Source organism: Equus caballus, chromosome 3 (assembly GCF_041296265.1).
Source record: "Equus caballus isolate H_3958 breed thoroughbred chromosome 3, TB-T2T, whole genome shotgun sequence".
Taxonomy (NCBI): domain Eukaryota; kingdom Metazoa; phylum Chordata; class Mammalia; order Perissodactyla; family Equidae; genus Equus; species Equus caballus.
In genome coordinates, this window is record NC_091686.1 from 81,338,663 (window position 1) to 81,361,331 (window position 22,669).

General features: G+C 38.4%; 1 long non-coding RNA gene across 1 annotated transcript; it reads left to right on the forward strand.

Annotated features, from left to right (window-relative positions):
* Positions 1 to 437: 437 nt before the first annotated feature.
* On the forward strand, positions 438 to 8,275 carry LOC111772902 (uncharacterized). Its single transcript, XR_002807025.2, has 4 exons — positions 438 to 656; positions 4,825 to 4,961; positions 7,389 to 7,441; positions 8,149 to 8,275. It is a non-coding gene; the product is annotated as an uncharacterized lncRNA (long non-coding RNA).
* The last annotated feature ends 14,394 nt before the right edge of the window (positions 8,276 to 22,669 follow it).

Below are 22,669 nucleotides of genomic sequence, written 5' to 3' on the forward strand. Positions count from 1 at the left end.
GCCTCCTTAGCAAAGTAAAAGATAAAAAGATAAAATTCAGCATCATATAAAAGACTACACAAACTTTTTAAGCAAAAACTCAAAAATCCTTAGATAAGTTACATGAGTGTTTCTTCTATTACTGCCATTTTCCATAAAAGTCAGCTACTCAGTAATAAAGTTTCCTTGAATTTATTATCCTAAAGTACAAGTAAGTTAGTATTAATACAAACAATATAAAAGGCAGTATAGTAATATAATGGTTAAAAGCACAGATTTTGTCACCAAATTTGATTTTGATCTTGGTTCTTCCATGTTGCCACGTGCTTTTGGAAAGCTACTGAGCTTTTTTCAAGCTTGGTTTTAAACTTGGATTAAATAATTCCTAATTCTCGTGGTTATTTTGAGGAACAGGTGAGCTACTGCAGGTAGTGCTGGCATATAGAGCGGGTGCTCAATAAGTGATGGCTCTTTCTCTATCTGGACAAAGAGCTAGACATAAAAGTAGGTGCAGATGTAGATGTTGATATATAGTTATGGATGTATATGTGTGTATAACATTTACATATACTTGATCATTTCATAAAGGTCAACTGTCGGTTGTTTGGCTTCTTCATTGACCAACTGAAGAAGAGGATCAGTCCAGGAAGGAGTGTAAAATGAGATGAAGGGCGAAGGTAATAAGCAGCTCTCAAACATATTATCCTTAGAAAATGCCTGAATCTCTGGGTTATGGCGAGTAAATGGGTCCATATGTGCCTTCCCCATCCAGAGAACAGTGTTCTGATCTAAATGCGGAGGGTTCACTGTGCTCATCTCTATTTCAGTCTTCAACTTTCGTCTTAATGCTTCCGCCATTGGGACTCTGTCATACAGAACAGTAGAGGTGGGAAGGTTTAGAGACAAAGCTGCTATAGCCCCTCGCATTCAGAGATAGAACAACTGAGACTCAGAATGAAATGGGGTCCCCTCCTCTAGGTCAGAACAAGATCTCAATGTTTTGAAGCCAATTCAGAGCCTTTTCCACCTTATCCTGCTACTTCCCCCAGGTACAGGATCAGTGTGTGGAGGGGTGACCAGCATGACATGTCTCCTCTCAAGGGATCAAGGCCATCCACTGTTGTAATTTCCCGTGCTTGATCCTCGCTTTAGCCCTCTTTGCTTCCCACTCCACATGTTCTCCATGAAACAGCTCATTAACCCTCCTCTCTACAGTGATAGCTCCCGAAACAGTGTCTCCAGCTCACATTTTCCTACTGAGCTACCTACCAATATATCCACCTGCATGTCCCACGGGCAAGAAAACTACGTTGAAAGGGAAAATTCTAATCTTCCCTCCCACTCCTGCTTCTCTTCTTGTGTTTACTGCCGTGGAATAAGGCAGCAGCATATCCTCTGTGAGGCATTCTTGACGCGACTCACATTAAAACCAGATTGATTCCTTCTAAAATTCAAATCGATTACATTACTCATGAGAAAGAAAATCCTTCAGTGATTCCCTTTTGCTTCTATATATTCCAGACTCCTTAGAATCCTCTGGCTCTCCATCCACCACCACGTGTCATGTTACTTCCCTCCAATCACTCCATTGTCTCTTTGCGCAGCTCTATCCAGGCAGTACCACATGGTTCTGTGGCCATCTACTTGTTTGGCAACTTTTCAGTGCCAGGAAGAATGCTTGGCACATGTTTGGTGACGATAATTATTTATTAGTGGAATGAACAAATGAATGAAGGAAAGTCAAAATTTTACGATCACCATTTACTGGCTCTACCATGTTGGACAAAGCAATCACTTCAACACTCTTCATCTTAAGTCTTTCGTCTCTTAAACTACAATTATACCCATCCCATCAAGCCACTGTGAGGATTAAAGGAGGTCATATATGTGAAGGGAATTTGTAACAAATAAAGTACAGTATAGTGTCAGTTACTCTAATTTTGGTCCTTTATAAGTGTATCATTTAAGACTGGTAAAAAGAAATTTTTCCAGAATCTATTTAACTTCAAGAATAAGCCCTTGAAAATATCGTATTGAACACAATTTCAAGGCAAAGTTGTAAGCACCAGTGTCGTCAGTATCCTTAATTACAGAGGTGTAAAAAGTGGATGAACTGTCAAGGTTATAAGAACCAATTTCTCCCCACTCCACCTATTTACATAGCAGAGCTCTCACGTACTTGCAGTTTGGTAGGGTGAGAGAAGTGGAAAATGATGCAAGGTATTATAACAAAGTCCACTTTTAAATCATTATAACTTAAGTTAATTACATTGACATTTCGCAGCAAGGATTAAGTCAGAAGGGAAAAAAAGGCGTATAAGAAAATAAAAAGCAAGGGTTGGACTACAAGAGCATCTCTTTTGTCTTTCATTCAGGTGTGTAATTAAATTAAGTAGGATTGATTGAGTGTCAAACATCTGTGGGAGTCATTTCCTAACTTCATTAATGCTATTGTGCCTGAAGAAGCCTCAGTGGTAATTTCTCTCACAAGCATCTAATGAGAGTCTAGTGAGGTGATATGAAAACATTACACGGAGCTGCTGTGCCCTCCGCCGCCGCTGCCGCTGCCTGTCTGTATGTGAGGAATTTATTAGAAATGCTGGCCTGGCAACAACAAAGCTACGTTATCCACCTCAGCAGTGGGAGTGGGACAGCAGGCAGCAACGAGCTGGGGTAATGGAGTCATAAAGCTGAGAGTTTAGACAGCAAGCATAACAGAATAAAAACAGGACTGCTAAGGAGAACTAAATGGTCATAAAATAGATCATATATAATGAGGTACAGGAGATAATGAGGTGCATTTATACAGAAAACGCTAAATAAAAATTATGACCATTTCCTCTTTAACCCCATAACAATCAGAGCTTCTCCCAGCAGCTGGATTTGCAAGGTAAACCAGGGAGAGTGAATTAATTGGAAGGAACAGATATATATGTTGGCCAGCTTAGTTCATTATTATAGGTATCACTGACTGAACAGAGGGCCCCAGTAGAATACTTGGCACTGGGTAAAACATTATGAAAGATCCATAATTCCTATCCTTTTTGTAGAATTATTGTTTTAAAAGTTATAATACTGTTATAGTTGTAAAGTAATTAAATGGGGATAAGCGTAAGTTTAGTTCTGTTTTATTCATTTTATCATTGTGATTAGAGGTTGCCTGCTCCCAACCTTTGTTTCTTCATTCATTTATCAGTTAATGAGCATTTACAATGCATTGGGAGTTCTGGCCAGCTCGAAGGACGCCAAGTTGCACAAGAAAAGTATCTGTCTTTGAGAAGATTTAGTCTGGCACAGAAAACTTACAAGGAATCAAATCATCAAAATAAAAATTAAAGTGGAAAAACAGAGATAAGCACTGGGTCCCCTGGGAACACAGAGGACACACCACTTGGCAGGGCTCAGAGTACTAAAACAATGAATAGATATCAGGTCATTTGGGGTGCCAAGGCAGACGGGGGGCGGGGCAGATGATAGAGTGTCAATTTGAGCAAACTGCATTTACAAAGACACCTGAGTGTGAGATGAAAAGACAAATTTAAGGAAGGGCTAGGAAAAGAAGGCGGATGTGAAGAAGCCCGGAGTTCTGAGGTTGGGTGCTGGGCTTCGGGCCATGATGTGGGGCTAAGATTTTATCCTGCATGTGGGCAATGGGAGCCACTGAGGGTGGTTGTGTAGAGGTGTGCTCATTCATTACTGCCACAGCACATTTCCACTACTGACTTCTCTCTCCCTTATGATCCAGTGGGGTCTTGTGGAGAAACCTAAGTCTGGAAGAGACAATATATAATTTTATGAAATGACTAACAAATTTATACACCTAATTTCTCATTGCACATGATGCCCGTCTCTCAAAATATCACATGCCCCTATGGCAAGGTAGTCCATATTTGACCGGATGAAGACTGGAAACTTATCAAGTTCACTGAATTCTCAGTAATCTCTAGGCACTAAACCCCATTTGAAAGCTTTTCTGTAAGGTCATGATATATATGGAGCTAAAATCAACAAAGCTGTCCTGAAGTTTCCTGAAGTTGTACTCATTCGACATTTCACCCTACTTTTAAATGGGAGGTTTTACCAATCAGAGGGGATATTGTCATCCGAAATTAATTTATCCTTGAATAATTATCTGAAAAGCATTTAATAATCATGTTCATATTTTTAAAAGGAAATCTCCTTGCATCACGACTTACGTTGGGGAACAGTGTTTATATCTCTAGTAATTGCTATAAATAAGCTTTCACTGTAAGTTGCTGTTAGCCTCTGGGTACTTGTATGAACTATGATATAACCAACTCTGTTGATTAATAATACGTTTTGTAACAGGTCTCTACTAGGAAGATTTGTCCCGGCATAGTCACTCAGCAAAATTTACCACCTTAGAAAGCTAACATATGGTCAATTTAACCAGACTGGGAGCATATTGAGGATAGACATCACCACATTCATCTTTGTCTAGCTTGATAGAGGCTCAGCAAACTTGTCAGAGGGTTGACAACTTGATGTCATTGTCATCTCTATTTATATTATCTTCACCATTGCAGGGGTGGAGGGGGCTGAAACTACATTTCCTAGAATTCCTTTCCCATATTGTTCTAGGCTGGAAGCCCCCATTGAGAGGAATTTGCATATATCTTGACAAATCAAGGAGAAGCCATTATTTTGGCAGCTGCGAAAGAATCTGCTTGAAAATCTTCCACCTTGATGCAGACACCAGGAGCAGTGGCTTCCCTGATTTTTGTGCCCCCAACCCATCCACCAATTGTAAAAGCCTCTATTTTCCTGCATAAAAACCCTTTCTACTTGGAACATTTAACGCAGTTTCTGTTTTCCTCATCTCAGCTGGACTGGAATGAACACTTTAGTGAAAAGAAGAAAGGAAGTCAGAAAATAGGGAAGGAGAAAGGGAGGAAAAGAAGGAGAAAGGAAGAGAGGGACGAGATCACCTCCTTGGTTTTACACAGCTACATAGAGCCAGGGTAAGCCTCATTCTTAATTCTTTACTTCTCTGTGCACACTACCTCCTCAGGAGAGGAGTGTGGGTTCTTCTGTACTGTGGAAATATTAAAATGTCAGGAACTGTGACTCAAAGCCAGTATTGCTCACCATCCATGGATGTCAATAACGCAAATCACTGAAGACGGGCATCACAAGAAATTGTTACTAATTCTCTAAATTAGAAAATGGGACCGTGTTGACAGATTTATAATCAGAGCTGACAGAATAATTGAGCCACTCAGAGGAAAGACTGGTAGAGCAGTGAGAACATCTACGCAATCACACAAGGAACTTACGGGAAATGGCAAGGATCAGTCAAAAACAAAAAGAAGCTGTGCCTGGAAGATTTTCTATTCTGAAAAAGAAGAATAGGTGCCACAAGTCAGCAGATTAAATGAGGCCTCTGTGAATCAAATCCCTAACTTCTCTGTTTTACTATTCATAAACCAAATGTTAGGGAAATAAAAAGCAGACTACGTTTGAGGCATATGTTAAACACAGGTGTTAAACATACAGATTTTGACAGATTTTAATCTGAACTAAAACAATTACGCTCGTCATACATCCAATTTCTGGAACTACTAAATGCAGTATGACAATTTCTGTCTGTATGTGTGTGTATTTATTTCCCATCGCGTCTTAAAAAATTGTAGCTACTCAAACGTTTTTACTGATCCACAAAATGTATCCAGTACATCCCATATCCTCTGTTGTGAATGAGGCGACACAACGCAATACAAGCAACTGTTAGTCATTTAAGCAGTACAGTGAGAGTTTTTAAAATCATATTTAGACAGTGTTTACTAAGAGAGCAATGAATTTTCAGCTGAATCTCTTGGAACTCAACTCTGTTGCCCTGGGCTAATTTATTTGACTGTGTACATGTTTCTCCCCACAAATTTCCTTCCAAAGACCAAGTCTCCTTGACTGCCTATAGCCATGCTTTCAGTTACCTGGGCCTGGAACCTTTGAGCTCTCTTTGATTCTTTCCTTTATTTTCCACATTCAATCTAAAGCATGAGTGTGGAACTTTTCTAGCACCTTTCCTTTCTCCTCTCATTCCTGCAATACTTTACAGATCGGCCTTCCACTTCATTCCACTACATGGAGAAATTATTTAACAAACCTCTAGAAAGTGTCTGACATGTTATGGAAGTTCAGTCATGTTACTCCCTTGTCCTTATTTCCTTCCACTTTTCTGGTCAAAATTCTAAACTCCTTAAAGCACAGTTCTGATCAGATTTTTCCACTCTCAACAAACCTCCAGCGCAACTCTTTCCAGAAGTATGGCCCACAGTCCAGCATACAAAATTCTTTGACTCCCCATCACCTTCCTAATTTTCTGTCACTGCCGTCTTACATACAACACTTAGGCTTAGCCAGAGTAAACCATCGCCCACTGGCATACACAAATACATCTGAACTCTAGCCCTACCCAGGCAAGTTTCCAGTGGAAATAATTAAATAATCAATTAGTTAATTGCAAAAAATTGGAGATCGAACCTAGTTATTTTTAAATCAAGTGTATAGCCTGGTATATTTGACTTACTTCTAAGAGGAAAACCAACAATGAATATGTTCCATACTCATACCCAATAAGCCAGAGCACTTATCATCTATACTATAGGTCAGGAAATTACAGCCCACAGACAAAATCTGGCCCATGCTGTTTTCGTATAGCCTGCAAGCTAAGAACGAGTTTTACGTTTTTAAATTGTTGAAAAAAATCAAACGAAGCATAATATGTTACAGCACATGAACATTACGTGGATTTCAAATTCCAACGTCCGTAAACAAAGTTTGAGTGGAACACAGTCATGCTCGTTCATTTACTTAGCTGCTTTTATGCTACAACAACAGAGTTGGAACAGAGATCGATCGTATAGTCCAGAAAACCTAAAATATTTACTATCTGGCTTTTTATAAAATCATTTGTTGAGGGGCCAGCCCTGTGGCCAAGGGGTGAAGTTCACATGCTCTGCTTCAGCAGCCCAGGGTTTGGCCGGTTCGGGTCCTGGGCATGGGCATGGACATGGCACCCCTTATCAGACCATGTTGAGGTGGCATCCCACATGCCATAACTAGAAGGACCCACAACTAAAAACAATATATACAACTATAGACTGGGGGATTTGGGGAGAAAAAGGAGAAAAAATAAAAATAAATAAAAATAAAAACATTTCTTGACCTTTGATCTATACCATGAATTAAGTACTTAACTCATTCTATTTAGTATTAATATTTATGCTTTATTCATATTTCCTGTTTCCCCACCTTCTTTTAAAGTCCCTCAAGAATAGAAATCTTTCTGCTACTTTCTAAGATTCTGGCCTACCATAGCTGCTTTTTTACATAGTTGATATTCAGTAGGTGCTTGTTAGTGATTCTGACGCTAGTTCTGCAAACAGGTATAGATGAGCCCGTGGATTCTCCTGGACCAACTGAGGAAACAAACAGCAAGGTATATGAACTCCAGTCTTAACAGTAGAAGATGTTTGTTCTCTCATTTTACAAAATGAATGGTCATACGCTATTACCTATTTGAGTATTTCCCGGAAGTACTTTCCCATCTCCCTTGTACTCTTGCACTTAGAGGTACCACAATGCCATTGTGACGTCTTGGTTTCTATTGCCATCACTTTTACTAAATTTCTATTTTGACCCAACTATTCTTAACAAAACTAAATCTGAGACATAGCTCTTTGAATAGTTAAATTATCAAATTCAAATTATTTTCTGGAAAAGTGTATGATGTCCCTAGATGACACGAAAATAACCGGCCAATTAGGTTGGCTCAGTTCAATAGCACAGGGATTCTATGGGATAAAAAATAAAACTGATAATTTGCCTGAATTAACTTAAATCTATCCAAATACTCTACCTGGCAGCACTGTGTAGAAAGTATATATCCTGATTATTCCAATGTTAATGCTCTTCCATTAAGTAGAATATATGTGTGCATAGGTGTACATGTGTATCCTACTTAAGATAAGCAAATAAAGAGCAACATTTAATCCAAAACATCACCATAAAATATATTGCACACTTTTGGGCCTATGTAGATTTTGCCAAAGTTTTTCTCTTCTTTCTTCCTTCTGAATCTCTAAGACCTGTCTGAGCTGTCAACAATGCTGTGCCAATTGTTTACAAAACAGATCTCATTCACAGGGGAGATAGAAGCCTGATCCAGTACTCAGAGAAGCTGAGGAAGAAAAACAAAAATGGATGAAACACTGACAGTTGCAGACTTTTATTTGAAGTTGTAAAATCTAACGAATAAATACGATGTCAGCAGAATCTATGATTTCTTTTTTTGGCATAGTCTTGTATTAAGAAATAATATGTCACAATGTTCTTTAGACATGAGAAACATTTTTAATAACAGGATTCTTGGGATAAGATAAAATTGATGCATAATGGATTGTTTAACTTTAGCTGCAATTTCCCTTTGTTTCTTTCACTGCATTCTCTTATCCTTTCTGCATTTCACGACATTTTGCTAGCAATTTTAATGTATTAAGACCATGTACAGTCACTCAAAGTATTTCAGAATTTTCAAGTGATCTCTGTTGGTCTTTTCATGTTAGTTTTAAAGAGAGTTATAAAGACCCATTTCCAACAGTCATTCTAAGTACGTCACATGCATGATGTTTGATAATTGCATTGTCATCAGCAAATCTAATATAGAGTTGAGCTGTTCAGTGTAGTATATTAAAATTGAAAAGAAACAAAGTTTCCAAAAGAGGAGGAAGTTGGTAGAAGCTGTTCTTCATTACGTAGCTTCATTACTCAGGTATGTTGGTCTTGTGAAATATTAAGTCTCTCTCTAGACATTCTTTCAGGAGAAAGTACTGCAGTGGACAGTAGACCATAGACAGCCACTGTTTCTGAATCTCCAGAATCCGTTCGTTCACCTCTCCCAACAGCACTCCTATCTTCAAACAGGGACTTACCCTTCCTTCATCCATAGACCACGTGGTTGCTGTGCAGCTAAGTTCACTTCCAGTTTCTGGGGTGGTGTGATCCCAGCCTGGTCAATCAGAGCACCTTCTTCCACTGGTGACAGGGATTGGTTCAGTTTTGGGCAATGGTTCGAGTCTTGAACAGGACTACTCTCAGAACCTTAGCCTGAGTGACGGCATCCTTGAATTCAGACTTGAATCTGGTAAGGCGTGAGGCTAATGCTGCACCGTAAAGGCAGAGCCTACCAGGGAATGGAACCAATGCCAGAAATGCTATATGAAAAATGAAGAGAGAGAATCTTGTCCCAGTGAAAATTATTTGAGCCCTGTCTTGCCCAAAGCAACCTTATTCCCAGACTTTTCATTTTTATGAGCTAATAAATATTCTTTGTCAGTTTGAGTTGGGCATTCTGTCACTTGCTATCAAAAAAGTCCTCATAAGAGGCTGGCCCAGTGGCATAGTGGTTGAGTTCGTGTGCTGCACTTTGGCAGCCCAAGGTTCACAGGTTCAGATTGCCGGTGTGGACTTACACACTGCTCATCAAACCATTCTGTGGTGGCATCCCACATACAAAGTAGAGGAAAACTGGCACAGATGATAGTTCAGTGACAATCTTTCTCAAGCAAAAAGAGGAAGACTGGCAACATATGTTAGCTCGGGGCCAATTTTCCTCACCAAAAAAAAAAGTCTTGATGAAAAATATTGGTACCTCTTGATTTCAGCTGTGTCCCTAGTAGACACAGAAAGGATAAAAACTCTAGTGCTTTCTTACACCTCCATCCACGAATCTCAAGTCTCTGTTCCTATAGTGTAAGAAGCTTCCAAGAACACAGGTTAAAGCAGAGGTCTCCATTCCCAAAATATCTCTCACTAATTTCCTTCCACCACTTTCCCTTAGATTCGTCAACCTTCAGGAGGGTATTAGGAACGCTGCTGGTTCCCTCAAAAGATTTATATTCAAATTCTCCAATCAGCCATTGTGTGGTAGGAGAGGAAATTTGCAAGAGACACTAAAATGAAGGAGCATCCCCAGGCATGGTGGTGGGGAAATAATGCTCAGTCATTCATCACATGTGGATATTCAGCCTTGAGTGTCAGCCTGAGAGAAGGAACAGTTTTGGTGCTTGATTTTAAAGGAGATGGTGAATGGGAATTTTCATGTGTAAGGTGACCAGTAGTGGAATTGGTCCACTTACTCCCGTAAAAGGAACTATAACAAAGAAACACTGTGAACTGGTCTGGGCTTGGTGAGCAGACTTTGAAAATATTAAAAATGAAAGAAACTAGTCTTAAAAAAAATAACTTAGAAGTTGAATATCCTTTCGATGAACAAGTCTAAAATGTTTTCATTTCTGCTTTAAAATTAAAAAAAATCTAAGATCAGATTTGGAGATCATCATTCAGAAGGGAAGTCAATGGGTCAATAGCGTCAAATCCCAGCTCCACAGTTTTCCTAATAGTCTTATGTTTATTCCGTATTCAACTTCCCCACCAGCCACCTTTACCCTAATTTTGGAAAAACTCAACTCTACTAAAAGGTCATCTTCCTTCCTACACTTCTCTAACTCTAGCTCCTACTGAAATTATCAAACCCAGATTCTTAACTGTGTATATTCTCCAACATTTTAGGAAAGAAAAAACTCTTTTCTGAAAAGCTCACCAGCAAGGTTGTGGAGCTGGGGTTTGAGAATGTGGGCGCTGACGCAAACCTCCTGAGATGGGCAGTGAAGGGCTGGTGGCTGACCCCTCTCCATTCAGGGAGTCTCAGTGAAGCTTGCAGAGGAGAGCAGAGCAGCTCGTGCTGAGGAAGGGTTGCGACAACCAGCCAGAGAACGGAGGGACGGCAGGCTGCCACAGTACTTTGGAGGGGCTCCACTGAAGCTATGAGACCACTTAAACGAGGAGCCGTCCTCACGCTCCTTTCGGCACAAACGTGAAAACCCTTACAAAGCGATTTGAAGAAGAGAAGTCTATTTCCAATTCATGCTTAAGAAGTTCTCACTCTGCTTTATAGAAGCCTGTCAAAATTACACAATTTCAAAGAGCTACTACATTCAAAGATGCTTCAGAAACTGTGGAATGCAATTTGAACAATAATCTCTGGCCCACGTAGCCACTGAATGAAGAGAGAATGTGGAACGTACTTCCTGGTGATTCAGTGTGGTCGAGGATGAAGACTTTTATTTTGCCCACTCATTGGCCGTGCACTCCACTCCCTGCCTAATCCGTAGACAGCTGGTCAAATATGTAAAACATATTTATTTATTTGCTTATTTACTTATTTATTTATATACGTATGTTTGTGTGTTTGAGAGAGAAGGATTGTCCCTGGGCTAACCTCTGTGCCAATCTTCCTCTATTTTATCTGGGACACTGCCACAGCATGGCTTGATAAGCAATGCTAGGTCCATGCCCAGGATCCGAACCTGCAAACCCCAGGCTGCCGAAGCAGAGCATGCAAACTTAACCACTATGCTACTGGGCTGGCCCCCAAAACATTTTATTTTTTAGAGTACTTTGACCTGTTCACTTTTAAACCGGTTTTTCCTCAGCTACATGTATTAATGTTTTTATGCTGTTGGGTTCATTTTTTTGAAGGAGCATTCTTTACAATCCAAGTTCCAAACAGATTAACTCCCTAGTCTCACACATTATGCCTAAATATATACTATTTTTATGAAGCTACAGATACAAAGTGTAAAGTTATTGCTAAAGAAAGTAAAATATTTTCACTAGTGATAGAAATCTCAAACGTGTAATTAAAGAGCAATATAACATGTGCATTTAATTTAAATCTTCAGGTCATCTGAAAGTAGTTTTAAAAATGGAGTGAAATAACCACAATTTACCGTACTTTGAGTAGAAATAAGTTAGCATATTAAAAGATGTTAAAGTCTACTAAATTGGGAGGTTAAACTTGGAAGAGATGCAGACATTATAGATACATATCTATCTCTACAATATGCAAAAGGTACATAAGATTCATAATATGTAATAAATTATATATAAAAACAGGATGTGTATATTCTATATGAAATCAATCAGGCAAGATTCTTTGACAGGGACTTGCATGTTACATTCTCTGTGTATTCCTCATTTTTTAAGGTTTGTCAGCACTATTAAAAACATAGAACACTTACAAGCCAAAAACAAAAACCAGCTGGATATCAACTGTTGAAACTTCCCCATCTTAGTCAAGAAATCAAACATGTTTTTCCTGCTAATTTACGCTTTATTTCACAGTTAAAGTTACCTTAAAAGTGTTGAAGATAACAGTAATTCTGTGATCGGATCAAACTTGAAAGGGCACTGTTTTTCCTCTCTTATGCACAGAGAAAGTTCAGAGAGGCATTTCCAGCTAAGATATTCACAGGAGCTTTTCATGAGAAAAAGATTTTGCTTCTAACAGTGACGGCACTATTTGCATAGATTGTAAAGAGAGCCATGTTTAAGTGATGACTATGAAATATGAAATATGTCTGCAAAGGACGAAGCACGGTGCCTGGCATTCTAATTCTCATCACATGTCAGTCATTAGAGACCTGTCCCATGGCACCTCATGATCCAGTGGCACCAAGACAACTCCTCAACAAATTCCACCTCTCAAAAATCTTGTACTCCCAAGCTGCAGAGAGGTTGTTAGGACCTCTGAGGTGTGTCACTGAGTACCAAGTCTCATGACAAACTCCCTTCTCTTCCCAGTCCTGAAGTGCCAGTGCTCAGGGTGGATGCTGCAGAGGGAACACGGGGAGTTGGAAACATGGACCCAGGGAATGCATCACTACTCACCATCTCTCTTTTGCACATTGTTTTATACCCAGAGGCAAAATCAAACAAAAACCTTACGTGGCCTGAGATTGCCCAAGATTACAATTTCTGGAGAGTGTTCCAGATATTCTTTCTCCTTATTATTTTTTCTTCTTTGAGGCAGTCTTTGTTCTTCATTATTGTAATTCAAATGTAAGTTTTACACAAATATACCTTGGCCTTCTTATCCTTCACGCTATTAAAGCATTCCCCTTTTCTTCTCCCATTGCCCCCATCTCACCTCCCCTCAGAATACTGTATCACTGTCATCTCCAAGTTCCCTCAAGACTCTAAGTTTTTAAGTTTTGAGTTATTTTCAATTATTCTCTGCTCTTCTTCACATAACCTCCTGAAAACAATGAAATGATATCATTTTTATTTATTTGTTTTCTTAACGAAGATTAGCCCTGAGCTAACATCTGCTGCCAATCCCCCTCTTTTTGCTGAAGAAGACTGGCCCTAAGCTAACATACATGCCATCTTCCTCCACTTTATATGTGAGACACCTGCCACAGCATGGCTTGCCAAGCGGTGCCATGTCGGCACCCAGGATCTGAACTGGCGAACCTGGGCCACCGAAGTGGAATGTGCACACTTAACTGCTGCGCCACCAGGCTGGCCCCTGAAATTATGCCATTTTAATCCACCCTTTCCTCTTTGCTCCCATAGCCTCCCAGCCCAGGGTCCTCATCAGCTCGCATCTGAGTTGTGATGGCTCCCAAACAGGTTTCTCTGTTTCCAGTCTCTTTTCATCAGACCCCACCTACTCACAGATGCTCTAATGATTTTCCTCCAACTTCACTTTGTTCAGGTCCTTTGCCTGCTCAGCAATCTCTGGTGCTTCCATATCACTTATCATGCACATCTCAAGCCCTCTCTGGCCTTCAGGGCTTTCCACTAATATGACACCCCTCAGGATCCCATCCCTCTTTCATTTCTCATTACCTCTCACCACAGCCTCTCCACTCCCACCAGCAATATCTGCCTGCCATCTCCCATATGTGATTTGCTCATTCATCTCTATATCTCTTCTCGTGTAAACTCCCCACCCACTGACCTACAAATTCATTTTGCTCTCTCCGTCAATATCTGGCTTCTCTTCATAATTCTGCTCATCACTCATCTCTTTAGAAATTCCTTCTTAATTAATCACAACTAATAATGGGATTCCTTTTGTCCTTTAACCCTCAAAACATGGCAATCCTCTAGAGTTGTTGAGGGTGGGGACTCAGGGACACAAAGAGATTTAAAGGAATACATGTTGTTTGGGTGCCAAACCCACAAATAATCTGATCCAAAATAATAACAAGAAAATATCTTGCAAATAAAGAAAATGATCAAAGGTCCAAACAAATAAACAACGCTCTCTTACTTATGGAGTTTTATAAGGAAAATATCCATGTATAATAACAAAAGCTACCATTTATTAAGAGCTTTATCTTACTTCTGCTAAGAACCTTATATACAATAACTCATTTAATTTTTATTATAAGCAAGATAAGTTTTGTCGTAGTCATGTTACAGAGAAGAAAATTGGTGGTCAGAGAAGCAAAATAACTCGCCTAGTTCACACAACCAGAAATAGATAAAGGCAGAATTTGAACCCAGGTCTGTCCTCACTCCAAAATCTGGGTTCTAAACTACCTAAGCTACTGTCACAAATTCCTAACAGCATTCATAGCAGCATTCTGTTCTAGCTGTTCCTGGAAAAAGAAATTTCACACCTGAGCTAACTGATTTCATTTTACCAATTTGCACTTGATACTGCCACATTTTTTCCTCTCTTTCCATACAAGTCCTCCTCTTTCTTCCACACTATCTCCTGGTGAACCTGCCTCTTACAACAACTAAAAAGTTGGAGCCATTGCATACAGATCCCTCCTATTTCTACAATTCATCCTAAAAACTGATTGAACTGGACCCTTCTCCTCTTTTCTCACATTACAGTGTCCCTCTCTCTACAAAAGATCAATCCTTTCCATGTGCTTTGGTACCAATCCCCTCTTTCTTCTCAAAGCCTTTATCCATCCTTTACCTTCCAATTTCCTACATCATCAATCTTTTTCTTTCTAATGTTGCATTTCCATTATTTCCAAATATGCCATAGTAGCAGTCATGATTTTTAAAATAAATAAATAACATACAATAATCTATTTTTTTTTTTAATTTCCATAACCCCATATATTGGTTTAGATAGAGCCTCACTTCTTCGCTCCCCTCCATGATCAAACTTCCGGAATGGGTTGTCTTCACAGCAAGCCTCACTTCCTCACTTCCTGTTCGTCATGAAGTCTTCTACCGACTGGTTTCTTCCTCTCATTCCACAGTAACTGTTCCAGTCAAGTCTCCAAGGGCCTCCATGAGGGTCAATTCCAAGTTACCAAATTCACTGGGAATGTTCTTCCCCTATCTCACTTGATTTCTCAGAAGCTTTCAACAAGGTTGACCACTCCTCTCTAAAGACACTCTTTTCTTTTCTCAACTTCAGTGACATCACCAGTTGTCCACCCATCTCTACTGCTCCCTTTCTGTTTCCTTGGCTGACTTATGCTCTTCAGATATCGAAAGGTTGAGGTCCCTTGGGAGTGGGTCTTGTGCTTATTTTCTTCTCTCTGTGCTTTCTCTAAATGATCTCATTAAACGCCATAGGTTTAAATAGAATTATTATGTCTACGATTCCCAAATTTATCTCACCTCTCATCTGAGTTCTGGATTCCTATGTTTGGCTTCTTCCTTGACATCTCAGACTTATATATGCAAAGAAAAACTCTTTATCTTTTTCTTCCAAACTTGTTTCCACACACTCCCACCAAATCTGTTCTTCCTCATCTCAGTAAAAGGCTGAACCAACTCTCAATTATTCAAGCCAAAATCTTAGGAGTCACCTTTGGATCGCTCTTTCCCTCAATCCTTCATATCCAACTCAAAAGTAAGTCTCGTGTATTCCATTGTTGGACTGGCCACAATCATCTCTTATCTGGGCTACAATAAATTTCTCCTAAAACAGCCCTGCTTCCATGCATGTCCCATCCCAATCAATTCTCTGCTTATTTATAGGAGAGATCGTCTTAAGAAATAAATCAGAATAATGCTATTTTCTAGCTTAAAATATATTGATAGTTTCTCATTGTTCTTAGATTGAAATCCAAAATATCTCCATGTTCTGTGTCATAGACAGACAAACTCTTTTCTCTGAAGACCCAGTGATTAAATACAGCTTTGTGGGCTATACAGTCTCATTCACAACTATTCAATTCTGCAGTTGTAGCATGAAAGCAACTATAAAAACATGTAAAGGGATGAGCATGACTGTGTTTCAATAAAACCTTATTTACAAGAATCTAGCAGAATTTGACCAAATTTGGCCCGTGGGCAATAATTTGACCACATCTGTCTATACTGTCCTGCATGATCTTATCCCTGTGTGCTCCTATAACCACATTTGTGCCCTTCTCCCCATCAGTCATGTTGTCTTGGCCACAGTGATCTTCAATTCCAAGAATATGCCTATGTGTAACTGCCTGGAATTCTCTTCTAACCCTCATCCTTCACTTAACTATTAGCTTCGTCTTAGGTGTCACTTCTTCAAAGAGGATTTTCCTGATCCTGTATAAAATAAATACACCACCTCACCATCATTATACTCTATTCTCAGCTTTTTACTTGTTTTTCCCATAAAAATTATCTACTAACAATCATTATACTGATCTCTGTACTTATTCTTGTCTGTTTTTCCTTCTAGAAAGTAGTTTCTGTAAAGACAAGAGTCCACGTATGTTTGGTCACCACTTTATTCTACTTTCCTAGTGCCATGCCTGTCTGGCACATAGCCGTTGTTGCTCAGTAAGCATGTCTTGAAAGGAAAATGTAAAAAGAATCAAACACAGATATGTCCATTTAGTCGCAAAAAATATGAGTTTATTGAAACGTTGGTCTCCAATTTTTTTTATTATATACACTTCAAGTTAAGAAAAAAATATTTGAGTATGCTCCCTCCCATCCCAGTATGTGTGCATGTTTCCCTACAAATAATACATATACTATAGTACTCATATATTATGGTATAAAACATCCACCAAAATATCATTAGTTAAAGCAACACTAGCTGCTAATACAAAACAGAAAGCAAGCAAGAAAAGAAAAAGAGAAAGAGAGAGAAAGGAAAGGAGAGGAAAAAGAAGTTTATTTCTTCTTCACATAAGTTCCAAAATAGATATTCCTGATCTGTGGCAACTCTCTTACAAATGGCTCCACTATCTTTAAAACATGGCTTTTGAGGTCACCAGGCTTATGTCATCCATCAAACCTAGTAGAAGGGGAAAGAGAATTTACAATCGCACATATGAGTTTTTATGGGTCAGGCCATAAAGTAGAATACATCACTCAGCTCACATCCTCTTAGCTGGAATTAAGTCACACGGATGCACTCAACTACAAGGGAGTTTGGAAAACGTAGTCTAGCAGAGTGCAAGGGAAAAAATGAATGGTTTTGATAAACAGCTAACCAATGGCTGCCATATTCATGTCAATGGTGCTTCTATTTTCTTCCTCTATCTCTTTATCTCTTGTAGCCACTGGAAGAATCACAGCCCACTTTGAAAATCACTGGGCTAGAAGATTACAAGACCATTGCAGCATCTCCACGTGGTCTTTTGACTGAGAGGCAGTGTTCACTAGTGAGAAGAACTGAAGTTGTATTTCACCAAATGGCAGTCCTCAAGGTTGCCCATCAGCCAGTGGAGGAACCTAGAGCAATAGTACTACTTTCCCCTGTCCTCGGGATATTCTGTCTTCAGCCCGAAGCCCTCAACGTTATTGAGTGCTTGAATGAATTTGACACTTTCAACTATGGTTGAACTCCTTCCCAAAAATTATTGCTAACATAGGTGCTGTTTTGCCTAGCAGTCTTGAAAATAGAAAGAAATGACAATAATATTTGGGTCGAAGGGGTGACCACATTCTTATTGGAAATGATCTCTTAAAAAACTTTTTCTTTTCTAAAAAGAGATCCTCAGAAACATTGCATTTCCCAATTTAGTTTTTCATATATGAAATCAACATTTTTCCATATCTTGTAAACAACACTTTTGCTATGGACTGAATATTTGTTTCCGCTCAAAATTCATATGTTGAAGCCCTAACTCCCAAGATGATAGTTTTTGGAGGTGGGGCCTTTGAGGTAATTAGGTCATGATGGTACAGCCCTTATGAATGGAATTAGTGCCCTTATGAGAAAAGATATAAGAGAAATGATCTCTGTCTCCTCCATGTGAGGATACAGCTTAAAGACAGCCCTCTGCAAAGAGCCTTCAGCAGGAACTGAATCTGCCAGCACCTTGATCTTGAACTTCCAGCCTCCAGAACTGGCAAAAGGAAGTGTCTGTTGTTTGAGCCATCCAGTCTACGGTATTTGTTATGGCAGCCCAAGTCAAGTGAGACAGCTTCCCTCCTCAACCTCAATCATGGTTTCTAAAGACTATGAGTTGGATACTTTTCATTACTGTGCTGATAGAATGCCTTTGTTTAATTTCACGTATCCAGATATCAACTCTAGGTCTAGAACCTGTCCTTGGCTTCTGTTTTTGTACATACTATCTCTCTTTCACCTTCTATCAACAGGTGTTGCAAAATGCACCACCTTCTCAACTTCTGCAAGAAAAACCCTTATACCAAGCATTTGTGGGGGATGGCAATGACCTACCGTATCATGCAACTGCAGCATTCTGACAGCTTACTTACTGTCATCTCCCACCTCTCTTCTGGAAGCAATGCAAACTATTCTTCTTATCTCATTCCCAGAAGATTAGGGACCATTTTTTATTAGTTGTATATGCCCTTGGAGTGTCACCATCTGCCACAATTGTTGTATGAAATTATTTATTTTACCCAATGCTTGCCCCAAGAAAATTCTAATAAGTAAGTTTTCTTCAAATCCTTATTGTGCTAATGAAAATAGATTTGAGTTCTCATTTTGTCCTTACTGTTTGGATTTCTCTATCACTACTGAAGATGAGAAAACTATCCTCAGTTATGTTTATGAATGAAGGAGCTAGTTTCAAAAATGCCCACATTTTGACCAGCATGAGCATGGACAGGTATTGACGGTTCTATAAAGGAAACATAGTTTTTAAGAGATTAAAAATAAATTCTTAAGGGTGTTTTTAATGACAAGCTAATTAGAGTCTGAGAAATCACGTTTTTGACGATAGAGGTGAATTTAGTATTTCTGAAATAGCTAGCATGATGTTTATAGTAGAGAGAGAGATATTTAATGTTTAGGAAATTATTCTAAAGTTCACAAGAATTTGTTTTTTCTAATAAAACAGCTCCAATATTCTTGGAATAGAATAGTCTAACTATTCCAAAAGGAAGTGCCTTTCAAATGTCTGGTGGAATATTTTAGCTCACTATTAAGAAAGGTTACACTGCTTATTTACACTCTGGTGATTATATCTTTAAATATAAAGCACTAATCAATTAGTATTAAAGATTTATGAAGGGACAAGTTAATAATTTTCCACTCAATTCCTTCCTACTAATTAAAGATTTTTGACCATTAATCTTTGTCCTTTAGCATTTAATCTGAAGTAATGTTTGTCCTTTAGCTTTAGAATTAATTTTAAGTAACATCTTTAATTTTGATATAGAGAACTATTTTTGCAATCGTCTTTCAGATTAAATTAAGAAATCTCTAAAAGTCTCCTATTAAATTTTATATATAAAATGTCATTTGCATTAATCTGATGATTTTAAACTACACACTTTGCCCTCAATATCTAATTAATTTGGCAAGGGAATTATGGAAATAATAAAATTACTTTGAAATTTCAAGGAACACTTCATTTTTAAATGCCTAATTAAATATATCTTTGTAATAAAAGAAATCACTCTGAAGAAATGTAATAGTATTTTAATTTCTGAGTAATAGGTATGCCAAATGTTAATTTTTCCTATACTTGGCATCCACAGGAGACAAAAGCATTGTCTTTTCAATGCCAAAAACAAATAGCACATTCACACAACCTGAAAAAGAAAAGAAAAGAAAAGTTGTTTGGCAAAGAATACAAAGGGATGAGTGGAAGAATTAAATGCCTCATTTTTAAAAAACCTAACTGGCATAGCACGATTATTTTTAGTTTTTCTTGCATTTCTGTCAAGAGACCAGTGAAGAGCGGTGATATTTAAGTAGATCAGCATTTTAGTTACTTGTTTCTTCATTTATTTATTTTGTGACGCTGCTTCTTTCCAATTGGTGCTGCTTCTGACTGACCTCAAGAATAGACCAGAAATCTTCTAACTCTTCTGCATTAGCAGTGAAATTGCATAAAGAAGAAAAGTCATTCCATTTCCTTTCAAAAGTGTTTGCAGCTCTCCTGTCTGCTCTTTCTTCTTCTCTTATTTCAAACACAAAAATCAATTCACACCCTAATTTCTCTAGTAAATGGTCCACAATCATCCTATTTTCTTCTTTGTCTAATTATGAGATTTTGTACTCCCCATTTCTCTACTAAAGTCAGTTCAAAATCTTCTCATTTCCCTTTTCTCTAATTTTCAAGCTCAGAGGTATTTAAAACCTATACCAACAATATATCCCATGCCACAAGCCTATGACAAAATTTGTGATTTTTCTAAACAATATAGTTTTAAAAAATAGAAGCGTAATTTCAACACCAATGAAGTCAAAGTTAGATACTGCTAGATTAAGATTCTATGACATATCTGCATATTAGCAAACATTACAATAATTCTAAAGCATATGGGAATTATTGAAAGAAAAATCAATATGTAAGTCTACTAAATAAATGCACCCGCTAACCTACTAAATATTTCTAAACAACTTATCTAAAAATCATTATTCCTTGCCATATTTTATATTCAAGTAGAATGATCTTGTGGCCGGTGTCTCAAATTTCATCCTTCCTCAGAACAGAAAGGAAACATTCAAAAGCCTGAAGAAGAATCAAACTATGTCATTTAGAAAAATCTTCCCCTCTGTGCATTATCAGGGGACTACAATCCCCACACCCTCCCATGCCAGAGAAGCTCTGAGTATCATTGGTTAATATTAGGCTTCAGGCTCCGGCAGTTTTCCAAGTAAATGAAAGGTCAATAATGCATGCTACCTTCTGGCTCCTGGCTGGCAGCTTTGCCTACCAATTCAGCATTGCCCACAGTACCACTGCTGTAGCTACACTGGCTATCCCAAAGGTACTTACAGCTCGTTCTCTATTCATTCTGGCATAATCCTCTCACTTGCTGACCATTAGCAATGTAATTAATGGGCATTTTCTGATTGATGTACCCTTGCAGATAAGTGTTATAATAAAGGATGATTACAGTGAAGAATAATAGAGTTGAAAATCAGTAGCTGGTCGTCAACACTCATTGGCAGTGCCATAACAGAATCAGACAGTGAGACCAGACTGCATTGAAATTATATCAAATAAAGCAATTCTTTCAATTTATTGCACTTTTAATTATGCCATCTTTAATTTAAAGAACTACCTTGCCCCATACAATGTAGTCTCCAAGCTAAAGGGAATTAATCTAAGGCTAAGTAATATTCACTCCCCCAGCACATTTGAAATCAATTTTACCTTAAGCAAAATGTTTTATGAGTCTTTAGTTTACTGTGGGCATTATGCATCTTCATAATTTTATAATGAGCTTAAGATATCCATGAGCAGAAGCCATGAATCATATTTTTGGTAGCCCTTAAAAACAATTTTTTCCAATCTGCTGTAAATTAAAAGAGATGTGAGAAAATGAGAATAAAATCTCATTACCACTGACAAGCTCACAGCTCAATAAACCTGTTTTAAATCTTATTAAAGGGTCAGTTATTTGTCATTTTTAGTAACCTTCATCATCACGGCCAATACCGTGCCACCGGATCTTTCTTTAAAATGCCAGGACACAGAGGTCACATGAAGAGCTGGGGGCGTGAAAATCATCCCTGAGAGTGAGTGCAAGGAATAGGAGCCCTTTTCAGAGGCTTCAGTTTAAATACTGACGCACCCTCGGCTGTGGTATCACACAGAGGGTCAGGCACAAAGGTCCAGTGAACAAAACCTGAGAATCCCCCACTACTTGCTAGGGTTTCCTGATGACCAGAATCAGAGGGGACGTGATGGCCATTTCACAGGTAAGCTGCAAGGAACACATAACCAAGATGAGGCTTAATCATTACTTATTGGGTAAATAAAGATAAAAGGGAAAAATCGGATCTCAAGAAGCTAGAGGCTTTCTGTATAACCAATTTTCCACATGCAAATTAAACTCATTGTGGATTCTTCTCGGCTGAATTTTAATAACCGCAGATCAACTTGTATTATTGGCCTGCAGTTTCTAAAGCTGATTTCTTTCCCCTGTCCTGGGTATGTTCATGGGGAGACAGAGAATTTTAATATAATCTAAACAAACTGGATTAAAGAGGTTTCTTTATTTTTGCTACCAAAAATAAAGATAGCAAACAACTATTCCAGTAATTCAAGCAAAATACAAGTGATTTTTCAAAATTCCGTAGTTGGTTTAGCCACAACTATGCTTTCCCATTTGGTAAGTAATGAAAGTGATCATAAACAGAGGACAGCCTCTTATTTAAAATCTAGTAGATTTTTATTCTGATAGATTTCTGTTTATGATAAGATAGTTTGTGTGCTGCTAGCAGGGCTTAAATGGAGAAATTTAAATGAATCAATTTCTCTACTCTGAAGAAATGTCAAAGGGATGCTCTTGGTTTGTTACTGGGTAGGCAGAACTCCCCAAGAAATTGCTATACGAGCTCCACTTACTCCCACTGTTCTTCAATTTTCCCTTCTTGTCAGCACATGTGATATATCCTGCTTCATCCCTCATCTAAAATTTGCAGGTTTTAAAAAAGAGGAAGGTAGTTAAATAACAAAATCAAAGGCACTGA